The following is a 14,764-nucleotide window of genomic DNA, read 5'->3' on the forward strand; positions in this document are numbered from 1 at the left end:
CAGGCCCCAGTCGCATGTGTGTACAGACAACTGATGCCTTCTACATCCTGGCTATGGGCTCAGGAACAACAGGACCCCTGTCTTGGAGAATGAAGACCATCAGCAGTCTGAGGTTTTCACTCCAGGTCAAACTTAGGAGAGGGCCAGAAAGTCCTATCCCAGATCCGGCCTCACTTCTTCCCCATCCCCAGGTCTCCAGGAGAACCCTGGCCACTCACCCTCGGCTCTGCCGCCTGGGCTGTCACACTGGAGATCTCTGTGGGCAACAAGACAGGCAACAGGAGATCTGAATTCTCCCCGTGATTTGGTGGCCACATTTAACCCTGCCCACCTGCCCATTGGCCCAGCCTCCTCCAGGTGCCACCCCAGCTCCCTCAGGGCTCCCTCCAGTGTGCACACCCGGCTGACCTGGGAGAGAGAGGGCCCCCGTGTCTGGGGGCTCTGCCAATCGCTGGCTGTCAGCTGGGGGGCTGTAGAGCAACTTCGGCCTGAGCCCAGGCCTTGGGGTGTGGACAGCGCCTGGAAAGGACCATTGCAGCTCAGGTTTAGTGAGCACCTACTGCACACAGGGTAATGGGCTGGAAGCTGTCCAGGCATCGCTTCCTTTAATTCTTCATACCAATCCTGTGAGGTAGGGGCTATTAATAACCCCATTTGGCAGATGAAGAAATGGAGGCTTAGAGACAAAATAACATCATTCATTCATACATTCATTATTTATGGAAGGCCTACTTTGCACAATGACTAGGTAGACAGATAATCATTAAGTGATTAGATATATATTACTGAGATAAGAGCTGTAAAATACAAGTGAAGTGTGCCTGAGGTCAGAGGTCTTATGAACCTATCTGTTGGGGACACATTCTGCTACCAAATACTTTATATAGATTATCTTATCCCCTGCAAACCTGAGATCAATATAATTATCCTCCCATTTTTATAGAACCCATCTACTGAGGATGTAAAGCACCATGTGGGCAATGATATCTGTCCTACGCGATGCAGATGTATCTATTTCTCAATACCCAGAACATGTGGCCCACTGGTTCAAAAATATGTTTGCTGGATGGACAGATGAATGAAGCACAGACAGCAATCGGTCCTGCCTTTCCCATGAGACTCTTATTCTCTTTTCTTTTTTTATGGGTACCGGGGATTGAACTCATGACCACGTGCTTGCAAGGCAGGTGCTTATGTCGCTGAGCTAAATCCCCAGCCCCAGAGGCTCTTATTCTCTAGACCCAAAGTGATCCAAGAAGAATGCCTGGACAGAGAAGGAAGGGATAGAGACAATAATGTGGAAAGGGACATTCCCTAACTGGCATTGCTCCCTTCCAACTTCACATTCATCAGAAAGACTCTTTGAGCCAGGTGTGAAGGTGGACAGCTGTAATTCCAGCACTCTGGGAGGTTGAGGCAGGAGGATCACAGGTTTGAGCCCAGCCTGGCCAACTTAGTGACTTGGTGAGATTGTGTCTCCAAATAAAAAATAAAAAGGATGGGAGATATAGTTCAGCATGAAAGCTCTGGGTTAAGTAACAAGTACTAGAAAAAAAGAGAAGAAGAAAAAAAAAAAAAAAAAAGGCAGGCAGAAAAGAAAAGCAAAAAGACTCTTTCTAATGCTCTATCCAGCCATGGTCTGGATTTTGCTATGTACTCTCAAAGCCTTATCTATTTCACCTTCATAGTATTTATCACAACTGTAATCAATTACTTGTGCGACTGTCTGTTTAGTGTGTGTCCCCTGAGAGTGTAGGTTCTTCAGGGGCAGGGATCACATCTGTCTTGTTTACCACTGTATCCTCTGACCCCAGGGCCTGGGCTATGGATGCTACATAAATATTTACCAACTGACTCCCTTAGCTGGTCAGGGCAGAGCTGGGATTTAGATCCCTGTCTGCCTCCCGAGGGAAACTGGGAGCTCAGAGCTGGACCAATCCCCAGGAGGAGGATCTCAGAGAGCTGAACGGGTCCCAGTTACTGGAAGGGTTTTAAAAGAGCAGCATGGGCTCAGTGTGGTGGCACACACCTATAATTCCAGCTACTTGGAAGGTTGAGGCAGAAGCATTGTAAGTCCAAGACCAACCTGGACAACTTACTGAGACCCTGTCTCAAAATAAAAAGGGCTCAGGGCATATAGCTCAGTGCTAGAGTAGCCCTGGAATCAATCCTCAGTACAAGAAAAATAGAAGAAAATGAAATTTAAAAAACAAAAAACAAAACACTGGTACTATCTCTGATTTACTGTTAAATCCCAGAGCCCACCCCTTATGGACATATGCAGACCCCTATCCCTGCCATAATGCCCAGTGTTGTCACCCTAGAAGACTGCAGAACTAAGTTGAGGATAACATGGCATGGAAAAGGACACCTCTGTGCTCCCTTTGGTGGGCAGTGATTTGCTATTTACATGATACCTTCACATATATGATATACTGGATCTTCACAGCAACCCAGGAGACATGCATGGCTTACTAGCCTCATATTACACAGGAAACAGACGCAGAGCCACTGTGAAACTTGCTTGAAGTCACACAGCTGCTCAGAGGTAGCTTTTCTAATTCTGCTCTTCAGGCCAAAGCCTCCTTTCACTCCCAGCTCTTACAACTCTCCTTCAGTCACTTCTGGAAATGCTTCTTGCAGAGCTGTGGTCTAATTTAAGGCTGGGAGGAACCTTAAAATTATCTAAGCCATTGGCTTCCAAACCCTGGGCCTGGGGAAAAGCATAACATTCCAGATACCCAGGCCCTAGTCCAGGGGAGTCTGAGTCACACATGTGAGGGTCAGCTGGGAATCTGTATTTTTAATCAGCTACCTCAGTGGATACTCTGTTCTAGTGCCATTTCATGTCCTCCTACTTCACAGATGAGGAAACAGAGCTGCGAAGAGGAAGAGACTGCTCAAAGCCACACAATGTCACATGAAGGGTGCTTCTGTCACTTTTCAAGGTGGACTGTCCCTTTGGCTACTGCCTTTCCCTCTTTGCAGGTCCCAGGCTTCAGAGCTGCTCCATATTGCCCCACTTCCTGGCTCACGCAGGACTCTGCTCTCTCTCTCCTGCCTGGCTGTGGACCTGGCCCCTCCCAGGTCAAGTTCTCCCTGCTCCTAGAATATGGAGTGTTGCTGCTGCTCTTGAATTGTGGGTAATACCTTCACATGGTGGGGAAGGGGCTCAGATTCTGGAATCCCCAAGCCCAATTTCTAACAGTATGGTTGACCCATGGCTCTTGATGTCCTCTTGAGATGCTTCCCGGAAGCCACTAGCCCTCCTTCATTGCAGGCCAGGATCACCAAGCCTCCCAGATCTGCAGACCTCCCACTTGGGGCCTTAGGGTGTGATCCTGGCAGAAGACACAAACCTCCAACCTCCTCTCTAGTGGTTGCTTCTGTTCCACCCACCCGTGAAGACCTTTGGCCACGTCCTCCTGACTGTCCACTGCTCTTTTCTAAAGCTTTCAGGATCCCAGGGAAGCAGCTGGCTCCCCTCCCCACCACACCCCAGCAGGCGGTCATTCCCCTGGCTCCCCTCCCAAGGGTACCACCTAGCCCTGGTTCATGAACAAAGTCAAAAGGGTCCTTCTGTCTGCCTGCCTGCTTCTGGGTCAGTGTGTCTGTGCTTGCCCACAGGGACACCAGCTGCCTGGGAGGGGGTTGGGGGCCCCAACCTGCTGCACACAGTGCCGGGAAGCACCAGCCCACATCCTTGAGTCCCCAGCTCCACCCTCCCCGCTGTAGCTGTGACCATCCCACCTCTTCCCCAGTCCTCCTCCCCTCCCCCACCCATAGCCTCCCCAGGGGAGCCAGGCTGCCAGCCTCAGCACTCACTTCCGGCCTCATGACCCTCTCTCCAGCCTGCAAGCACTCTCCCTCCCATTTCCCTCCCAGCAGGGTTGAAGACCCAGGGATGTCCTCCCTGCACTGGAAAGCACTGCTGCCCTGAGATTTTTCCTACTGCCTTGCAGGATGAGTCCTACCCTCAACTAAGCATCACCCCTCTCAGGCTCCTGGTCTTCAGTCTCCCACCTGTGCACCCAATTAGGGTGAAGATCATCCAACCTGATTTCAGCCAAAATCTTAACAAATGTCACAATGATGGAAATAATGGTACCTGTCACTTTAAATGTAGGCATGGAGAGGTTAACTCACACACTCTTAAGGACAATCATGTCATTCAATTTTTCTGGAGTGTGGGTTTCGTCTTTGTGGGGTTCTCTAAACCAAACTGCTTGGCTCCCTCCCAGCCTGCCTCTTCCAACTGTCCTAGTCCCTACCACCACTTCTAACAGCTGCCTTCTAGTCTAACCACCTACTAGCTTCCAGTCACCTCCTGCCACCTCGGTCATCCAGATGCACTACCTTCCCTTGCCACTAGGTGTCCCCTCAGAGCCACTGATGCCCCCAAGGGGAGCTGGCCCCGCCCCACCCTGAGGGGGCCATTAGGGCCCCCCCACAGCACAGCACACCCCACCCTACCCTATCCCCAGCCACACAGGGCTCCTTTGTGCAGTCCTCGCCCACCCCCTTCCTGTCCAGAGTGGGGCACCTGGCAAGTAGGTCTGCCCCTGAACCGCCCCTGCCAGCCCCCTGCCCTGAATGCCAGGTGTGTAGGCGCCACTGCCAGTTCTCACTGGACCTGAGGTTCACCCTGCCGGTGGCCCTCCCTTCCTCCCACCGAGGTCACCCAGGGACTGTATTTCCCTCCTGCCCCGCTCCGCCCCCATCCCCTCCTGCCCTTGGCCCTTCCAGACTTCTGTCCTTGTCTTTCCTTCGGTTGGTCTCCCGGAGGACACTCTCCTCCAGTCCCACCAGGCTCTCCCCACAACCTCTCACCCCCACCCACCTCCTTCCTCGGAGAGCAACCCTTTCGGCCCTGCCCCTCCCGCCCAGGTCTGAAGAACTCCTCCTCCTGAAAGTGGCTGCTGGAAAGGAAGTGACTTCAGCAATTTGGCCACAAGGCTGGGCACTGCTGAGCCCAGCTCAGCTAAGGCTTGCCCGGCCCACCTCCAAAGCACAAACAGAACCATGTGCACACATCACCCTCAGTGCACCCAAAACCCAGAGCACACACTAAACCAGCTCATTTGCACATCTTCCTAGTATACACTGTGGCACACACAACACTTCAGTATGCCCACACCTGCCCAGTACTAAGCCTGCATCCTGCACACTCACTACTCCAATGTACTGCACACAAAGCTCTAGAACATTTCGCCAGCCTTGTCCACTTACATAACTCTAGTATATACAAGCCTGTGTACCCGAGCAGTGTTTTACACACACCTGCTTATACACAGGCCCAAGTGCCAGTAAATTTACAGTTGTGTACACCCAGTTTTGTATCCTCCCTCAGCCTACCTCCCCACCCTTCGAATCCCAGGAGGCCCCACCCCAGACCTCAGGCCCCAGGAATGCTCCTCTGGAAATTGGGTGAGGTCCCCAGCAGGCAGGCTGGGCCCTAGGGAGCTTCCTGGAGCCTGAGGCTTCATGTGTCAGTTCAGGGAGTTGCCTCTCTAGGGCAAGACAGGCGCTTCTGACCTCTGTGCTCCAGAGCCGGGAGTGGGCTAACCTAGGCTAGGAAAAGGGAGGCGTGTCTTGTCGCTGCCCCAACACTCTGAGGGCATCCCAGTAAACTTGGACAGCCGAGGCCCACCTGGCAACTCACCAAGACCTCCCAGCTCTGTTTCCACAGACCCCCCTCAACAAATATCCTGGGGGTCAGCTGCACACATCAAACATACTTGTTTCCACTTCTTCCCTGTGTCTTGGTGTTACAATCCCTTTCTCCTCCCAGTTTTCTCAGGTGTAGAGAAGAGTTCTCAGGCTAAGAGGCAGGCCTGGGGGTGGTCACTGTATACCCATGTGCTTCAATTCCTCTTTCTGGTTAATGAGGATTTTGAGTAAGCTGGGTTAATATTGCTCAGTTCTTGATTGATTGATTGAATTTGTCTTTTTAAGGCAAGGTCTCCCCGTGAAATCCATGCTGGTCTTAAATTCACTTTGTGTGCCCAAGCTGGCCTCGAACTCAAGGCAATCCTCCTACTTCAGCTTTTTGAGTGCTGGAATTATAGGTATGCACTACCACATCCAGCTGCTTAGGTTCTTGATTTAAAGGGCACCTTTTTGGCTGAAGTGGGAGTAGATCCCTACTGGACTGGAGATGGCACAGGCGCAGGCTTGGCCTCCTCACACAGTTACCTGAGCAGGCTGTGCAGCAAGGCCAGGCTCAGCAGGAAAGGCCTGTCTCTGTCAGTGTCTCCAGGGTGGTCTCTGCAGAAGTCTGAGCAGTGCCCCTCACCTGCAGCCTTTTGCACACACTCAGCTGGGCAGGCTCTGGGGTCCAGGCTGATGAGTAGACCATCAGGCAAGCTCCCATCTGTGGAGGTAAACACAGCACACCAGGCGTAAACATGGAGCCAGAGGGCAGGGTGCAGAGGGACTTTGAACCAGGAGACTATCTTAGATGGAGCCCAATTCAGCTCCTGCCTCATCCCATCAGGGAGTTGTGAGTCTGTCTCTTAAGAGTTCAAACTCTTGCTAAACAACGTTTCTGTATGTTTAGGTGCTCATGTAAGTATGCATGCATATGCACAAGCACACATCCCACAGAAGAAGGAACCTGGCCTTGAGGAGTCAGATGGTCGTTGGTTCAATTCAAGCAAGTAACCTCCTAAAGTGGAGAGAGTCACATGCATGGAGAGGAACACTAGGGCAACGGCACATACTAAGCTTGTTTGCAATGCAGGTGTGAGGACTGCTGTTCAGTGACAGTGGCACACATTTCCATGAAGGTGCATCTGTAGCCTGTACTTACCAGACTCCATCAGCAACTGGTTATACCTTCTTTTTTCCCTAATAACTATCGCCTTCCTCACCACTCCCAGCCCCCACTGCTTCCTGCCCATTTGTTTGCCTCCTTGAGGTCTGTACTGGAGCCCAGAAGAGATCTGGAAATCAGGACTCATAGACTGCTTAGGTTCTGGTTGCCTGGGAATTTGTGTGCTAGATTCTGCTTGTATAAATGCACCCAGTGTTCAGTTGTCTGGGTGAATATACCTGTACAGGGGTTTCTGGGTCTACTCTATACTCTTCTGTATTTTTCTTTCTTTCCTTCTTTTTTTTGGTACCAGGAATCAAACTCAGGACCTTGTGCTTGCCAGGCAGGCACTTATGCCAACTGAGCTACATTCCTAGCCCCTGCTTGTCTGTATTTCTATACACCTGCATGGGCACACACATGCTGAAGAGGTTACATATGTGGGACTGTGTGTCTGCTCAGTTGTGGTCAACATGTTAACCAGGGTGTGCATGTGCCTGGGGTCAGTGTCTTCAGTTATACACGGGGTATGTGCACGAGTTGGATTTCTATTCTTTGCGTACCTGTGTTTGTATGCCTATGAAGACACAGGTGTAAGTGCCTGTACCTTTGTGTGACAGGTGTGCCCAGCTGCTGAGTATGCCCATATGTGCACATACTATGCCTGGCCCTCTCCATCTTTCTATGTCAGGAGCCAAAACAGCTCTTTCCTGTCTCAGGGCTCTCTGGATGTGTCTGGCAGGGGGCTGGGGGCACGCATAGCTGATCCTCTGCTGTCCCTGCAGGTTTCCAATCTTGAGGTCTGTGACTGGAGGCACAGGTATCACACAGGTCAGAACTGCCTCCCTCCTACTTCTGCTTTTCTCTGGGTTTTCAGGGTCATGATGTGACGGTGTAACTGGTCACGGTGTTCTCTTGAGTCGTTTTAGCATGGGTCACTATGTGCTTGTGGATGTCTCTGTGTGTGTGCATTTGTATGGTCCTATTATTATGTGTTTGTGCACCTATATGTATGTTGGCGGGACCCTGTGCTATGTCACTGTATGACTGTGCCAGATAGCTGTGTTTCAGTGTCAACATATATGAGTTAGTGTGCCACTGTGTGCCTGTCAGCACAATGATGCCTGCCTCAGTGTTTGCATGGTACCTTTGTGTAACTCATGTGCACGCCTGCATGGGAGAGACCCTTTGTGAGATAGTGTGTGTGTCTGTGTCACTGTGTTTGTATGTGCCTGCTTCCCTCCTCCCGCTCACCCTCCCTATCTCCTGCGTTCTTTCTCTCTCTCTCTCTCTCTGTAGGAGCCAGACAACTCCCCAAGCCTGGATTAGGGACAATTTATCCACAGGCAGAGAAGGAGAATTCCAACCTACCAGAGCCTCCCTCCTCTGATCTGTCCCCCCTTCCCTGTGGTTGGGTGGGCACAGAAATGCAGCCCAGCAGCTCCCAAGCCCTCGGGGAGCCCCTACCTCTGCAGCTCCCCAGAGGCCCAGGAAGGCGGAAAAGATGGAAATCTGTGTGGCCCCAGAGCCCTTCAGTGGAGGTGGACTGGCTGCCCCCATCCGGGCCCCCACAGCTAGGCTCATCTTGGCCTTGTTCTCCTACATATGGTGGTGGGGTGGGGGAGTCTGCATGGGGTCTGCCTGGCCCCGGGCTGTAGGGATCTAAGGAGTAGAGCTGTCCATAGCCTCTCCACAATCTGATACTCCCCAACTGATAAATGTCAGCTTCCCCCCATGTGAATGACTAGGGAACTTGCAACTGTGCCCACTCAAGACTGGGGGAGGCACAGGGCAGTGTGGTGGGGGGAATGCGGCAAGGGGGAGCAGGGCTGGGCTGGGACTAAGGCTCCCTTCACGGTGCTCCAGGCGCAAGGCAGAATCACATGTTTCCCATTAGCTGCTCTGGCCTCCTTGTTCAGGGGGTGTTGGCTGGGGGAGATTTGTTCTGGTTGCAGACACCAGCCGAGACCACACAAGAGAGAGAGAGCGCACAAGAGAGCGAGCAAGCAAGAGAGAGCCAGAGGGAGAGAGGAAGACAGAGAGACGCAGGCACAGAGGAGAGAACAGAACCAGAGACAGGAGAGACAGAGACAGAAGCTGTGCGAGACAGACACACACATTCGCAAAAAGAGGGACAGGGAGAGGGAGGTGGAGGTGAGCTGGACTGAGACCTAGAGAGAGGCTGAGGCACTGGGTGGGCCAGGCAGAGATGAAGCTGAGGCCCAGCACAACTGTCAGGGACAAGGAGAGGAGCACAGGGGTATCTCTGCCAATAGAGATGGCAGTGAAAATAAAGGGACAACTGGGGACCAGCTTATTCTTCACCAGGCTGAGAAAGAGATGGCAAGGCAGACAGGGTGGGCTTCAGGAAGGGCCGGGTGAGGACCATGTGGGTAGGGGAGTGGACATGCAGCGGGCGGGAGAAGCCAGCACTGAAGCCTCCTGAGCCTCCCGCCTGCTGACCCTCGAGCCTCAGAGATAACAGGCCCGAATAGTGCTGACTTGCGGTTCAGAAATCCAATATCCTCCGCGGCACACTAATCGACTACCTGAGCTCCTGGCCCGCGCCAAGCTGCCCCGATTAATCCTGCGGCTCCACAGCCTTAATTAGTTTAACAGTTTCAGGGGCAGAAGAGGCAGGGAATAGGGTCCCCAGGTCCATGGGGACACAGCTCCCCTTGCAAACCCTGCCTGGTGCCCCATCTCCACAGTCACACACCTGCCTCAGCCCCAGAGGCCCCTACCCACACTATCTGAAAAACACTGGGTCTTCTCCTCCTGGGGAACAGTCCCAAGGGCTGGCACCTGGGTCACAAGGTAGGTCATGCGGCACTGAAATCCCCCTTACCCCACACTTGTCCTATGCTCAAGGCCTCAAACACTTCCTCTGACCTGCCCTTTGGGGCCCTGTGGTCTGCATGGGGAGGCCCTGCCAACTGCCAGCCTCACACCACCAGGCAACATGTTGTCTCTTTAGGGTGAGACAAGCTCCCAAGTTACTGCCAACTTCCCAACAGCATGAGATAATCACACATGTCACTCCCCACAACAGCACGAGATGGGCACATGGTGACATCTCTCTCACACACACAACAGTCTGAAAGACAGGTGTACGAGTCAGTGACAACCCTCCTAACAGGATGAGCTAAGCATATAAACCTGTCGCTCCCTTGGAAGTGTGAGATGGTCACATCTGACACCCTCAGACAGTATGGGACAGGTATCCAGGTTGTCACCCCTCACCACAGTACAACTACCACATCCTCCTCCATGTCACCCACTCCTCCATGAAATAAGACTTTTTTCAGTGGGACAACTCCTCTGCTGCCCACAGTATGAGGCAGGAACACAATCGTGATCCTTCCCTGAGTTTTCTCTCCAGATGGTGGGACAGTACATGACATGTCACCTCCCTGACTACTTTGGACAGGTGACAGCCCACCCACACCCCTCCCCTCTGTCACCAGCCTAGGTGATGCTGTCCTCTGCCTGCAGAGGCGTCACAGCTCACAGGGCATGAATGTCACCCCGGCACTGCCAGAGCTGGGCACAGCCACACGTTGCCCCAGTGACAAACACCACTGGCCCCAAGAGGAGGTGGAGGCACACAGAGCTCTGGGTGTGACCTTGGTCCCTGGACACCAGGAGGGGAGGTGTTGTGGCCTCCTGGCTGGGTAACCCAGCAGCCAGACAGCCCTGGCTGGGGGAGAGGATTGCTAGAGACCCTCTAGGGAGGATCCTTGGAATGCAATGACCTGGAGAGGCCACTTCCCCAAGCCCCCAACCCACTCCATTTCTCCTGTAATATAGCCATGTGTCTAGGGGGAGCAGGGTAGAATGGTGGCGGAGGTAAGGCTATCACCAAGGCTGTTTCTGTGGGACTGTTTAGAGATCAGTGGGGAGTAGGGGCGTAGGGTTAGGTGTCACCATACAATTCACAGAGATTTTGGTTTGAGACCCCTTGCTGTGAGGGGTGCCTCTCTTCCTTATAAAGGCCCCCTCTCCAAACTGCAGGCCATAGAGCAGGCGACAAGGAGGCCAAAGTCCAGGGGGATGACTCACCCGGGGAACGAGCCCAGCCTGCTGGCCACAGTGTGAGGGAGGCTGGGAGCCAAGAGGCCTGGGTTCAAGTCTGAGCTCCTCCCAGGCCAAACTGGATGACCTTGGGGCAGTCGTTTAGCCTCTTTGGCTTTGGGGAAGGGGAAAGAGGACACTGCTAGGAAAGTGCCAGTGTCACAAAGAAGATGAAATTGTGGGACAGTGGGAAGAACAGGGGAGGACTGGAGCCTTCAGCCCTGGCTCCGAGCTCATGAAGGAGCTCATCTTTCTGTATGCCCCTCATCTGAAGACACAACACCACCACCTCTGTGAAAACATGTAGTATAAAGAGGGCAGGTGCTCAAGAAATGGGAAGCTCCTTACAAAAAGGAGAAAAACAGCCCAAGAGAGGGCAAGAGTGTCCAAGTCAAAGTAAAAGCCATGTCCACTGAACAATCTCTACCGCCTGGCTTCCCACCTGGAGTTGTGCCTTTAAGATTGCTTGGAGGTATGTGTGGGGGAGGAGGATGTGGATATAGTGCAGACCAAACTGCCCTAAGATCAAGGAACCTGACAGGAGTCTGTCATCTTCTCACCTTTACCCTAAACCTCACTTGGCCCACCTTCAAGTCTTGGAGTAGCAACTCAAAAGGGATGGGGGCAGCCCACACACCAACCCTCATGACCTGCCACAGCATCTGATGGTTGGAACGCTAGAGGATCTGGGATGTCAGTGTCCAGTGTTTGCTCTGAACGGGAGCCCAGAGAGGGACAGGCCTAGCCTAAGGTCACACAGCAGGAGAGCCACAGAACTCAAGAGTTCTGGTCAGGGACAGCTTCAGAGCAGAGTCCCTCTAGCCCCTGAGGGTGGCTGGAGCTGGGGGCCCTGGGGGACTGAGCAAAACGTGGCGACAGATGGCCTGCCGAGGCAGCGGCGATCTGGGCGGCTGGCAGGCATGCTCGCTCCCGCGCAGGGAAGCAGCTAATTTTAGCTGAGGCCTCGATGCCAGCTTTGTTCCCCCCACCCACCCGCAGAGGGGGCCCAGCATGCCTTGCGTGCAACCACCTCCCCCAGGCACCCTTACTCCCCTCTTGGTGAGTAGTACCCAGACCCCAGGGTCCTAGAACTGTCTGCAAGATCAGGCCTCACCACACCCGGAGACAAGAGCTGGCCCTAGAGGCCTGGATTCCTACCCCAGGCCTGTTTGCCCATGACTCCAAGCTCATTCCTTGACAAGGGAGGACAGGAGGAAGGCTGGAGGCCACTGCCCAGACTGGGAGGGGTAGACAGCAGGGGCTGCCAGTCTTGAGGGAAGGCGGGCACTGTCCTCCACCCAGCACTTAAGGAGACAGGACTCTTGATTCTACCAGGGCCCTGGTTCTTCTGGGCTGAGTCTTGGTATTGGTGAGCACAAGGGTAGAAGTTACTCAAGTCTTTTTTTGTTCCTCATAACTTTGACTTAGCTCCAGGAAATCCAAGTACTTTAAAGAACTCAGAAAGAGCAAGGGTATGTCACTGGGGGAAACTGAGGCAGAGTGTGAAACACCCATTATTGTAGCAAGGTGGAGGACAAATCTCAGAAATCAGCAAAGCCTAAATATGCTGTTCTCCCAGTCCTTATAGCTAAGGGGTTTCTTGGCGGGTTTAGTCTCTGGGACTACCTCTTACCCTTATGTGGCTGGTAGAAGGTAGACCAGGTGGACAGAGCTCCAACCGCCAAAATCCCACCGAGAGGCTCTTTAACCTTAAACTCTTTCCTATTTCAGCCTGAACAACGCATGGCCATTGGGAGTTTCAGGACATATGGCCCCTAGAAATTTCTGAAGGGCCCTTCTAAACTCCCTAGTCAGTGGTTAAAAGGGGAGTGGCAAACAGAAAGGGAGACCTGAAAGAAATCTTATTTATTTAGAGAGTCAAAGAACCAGAGGGAGAAATCAAGGCAAAGCATTAGGCAGAAAGAGGGAGATCATGGGGGCAAGAGAAACAGGGCAGAATGAGCCTTCAGGAGAAAGAGATGGAGGGAGGGGAAAGGAGAAAGAAGGAGCATGCCAGAGGAAGGATGATGGCAAGAAAAAGACTCAGGAAGAGAGAGAAGGAGGAAGAAAAGACAAAGAGGGAGACAAGCAGGATGATGCAGAGACAAAGACACACACACACATACACATGGAGACAGACACATGGAGGGCAAGAGATGGAGAAGGAGCTTGCTGCGCAGACAGGCCAACAGAACAGCAACCCAGGGAGCTTGAGACAGAGGGACTGACACACCCAGAGACCAACAGAGACAGCTGAGAGGAGAGACACACTCACAGAATGGGGCGGGAACAAGGGGGAGACACTAAGTGATAGATGGAGTGTGGGGGGAACAGCAGGAGTAGGCAGAGGCGAGGAGGGAGGGGGTGTGAGGAGGAGGAGGAGGGAAAGGAGGGGAGATGTCGTAGCCAGAACTATGGGGGACAGAGGACAGAAATGGAATGTGGGTCTGGGCATGAGGCTCACAGATGCATCGGCTCCGGTTTCAGTTGGGGCAGTTGGCTGTTAGGGTGGAGGGGAGGAAGAAACAGAGCTGGCAAGGGAGGGGGGCCCGTTGCCATGGTGGCGGGCACGGCAGGGGCACAGTCTGCTGGCACTTGGAGCTCTGGGCATGGTAGGGGGCTGGCTGAGGGGGAAGGGGGGGGCAATGAAGAAGTCTGGGCCCTGCCCTGGGAGATCTACCAGAAAGAAAGTTTCCAAAGGGTGGCTGGAAGATGCTGGGAGTGGAGGGAGCATGGTTGTGGGAGTTGCCTGATACCACGGAGGCCACCCGAGAGGTTCCCTTCTCCAAGTCACCTGTGCTAGCCCAGGTTCCCACTTGTGCCTCAGGCTGGCCCCTGGGAGACCTTCTCCTCTGTCCCCTCTAGTCTAGCTAAAGATCTGCATGCTACTGCTTTTGCCGTTTCTGCTTGCAGGGGAGCAGCAAGATTGTGAATTCAGGATCTGTAATCCTAACGCAGAGCCCAGGCCTACCGGGCTCCAGTTGCCAAGGCGACGGTGGGTCAGAGGGCAGCGCAGGGCGCCCGCTCCTCCAAGTCAGAATCCCAATTGTTAAAGCCCAAGAATAAACAGCTGAAGCGGCTGGGGGGGGGGGGACAGGCAAGAGGGGGGCTGAGGTCTGCATCGGCTCAGTGTGGTGTTGTCAAGCGAGATGTCACTAATTGTCTGAAGGAACGGGCTGAGGCAGCTCTTAACTGCTTCCATGCCACCGGAGACACCTTGGCTGCCTGGTCTCATCCCTGGGGCCTCCCAGCATTCCACTGGGCCAGCCTGTTGGTGAGGGAAACGCTGGCCCAGCATAATCTCTGGCTCCTTTGCACTGAACCCCCACATACTTTAAGCTCCCAATACTCTTCTTTGCCCAACTTGAAGCCTCCTACCTGCAAGCCAAATCCTTGCATTCTTAGAACCTGTAACCCCAATCACTGGGCACACAATACTCCTTATAGCACAGAACTGCCCTCTGTGGCTTGTAGGCACCCTTCCAGCTCTCCAACTGCCTCTGACCTTCTCTTCCCAAAAGTCAGAGGTTCTGTTACTAGACACGTGGATTGCAAAAGAAGATAAGACTTAGTGCTTTCTGGTCTTTGTGGGGGAGAAGAGACCCTCCAAAGGAAAAAGGGCAGGTCTCTAGCAATTCCCTGTGCAACCTTTTTTTTTTTTTGGTACTAGGAATGGAACTCACGACCTCGTGTTTGCCGAGGCAAACACTTATGCTGGCACTTATGCTGCTGAGCTAAATCCCTGGCCCTAACCACCTACTCTTAAGTCGCATACACTAGACATGGCTCTGAAGGGAACCAGAGACCCTAGTTTCTAGTTTTGATTGTTCTACCTATTTGCTGAGCGACTTTGGACAACCTAGTTTCCCTGTGGGC

At 53.1% G+C, this 14,764-nt stretch overlaps 1 protein-coding gene across 7 annotated transcripts in view; it reads right to left on the reverse strand.

Annotated features, from left to right (window-relative positions):
- The window catches only part of Ahdc1 (AT-hook DNA binding motif containing 1), a 65,155-nt gene that overhangs the window by 15,741 nt on the left and 34,650 nt on the right, over nucleotides 1–14,764 (reverse strand). For all 7 annotated transcript variants that reach the window (XM_063235869.1, XM_063235870.1, XM_063235868.1 and 4 more), the window contains 3 exons: nucleotides 6,196–6,373; nucleotides 409–519; nucleotides 219–256 (listed from right to left, as the gene is read on the reverse strand). The gene's annotated coding sequence lies outside the window, so the exon portion shown is untranslated. The remainder of the gene's footprint in view (nucleotides 1–218; nucleotides 257–408; nucleotides 520–6,195; nucleotides 6,374–14,764) is intronic.

Source organism: Cavia porcellus, unplaced genomic scaffold, assembly GCF_034190915.1.
Source record: "Cavia porcellus strain 051 isolate PalLab524CR breed Dunkin Hartley unplaced genomic scaffold, mCavPor4.1 scaffold_25, whole genome shotgun sequence".
Lineage (NCBI taxonomy): Eukaryota > Metazoa > Chordata > Mammalia > Rodentia > Caviidae > Cavia > Cavia porcellus.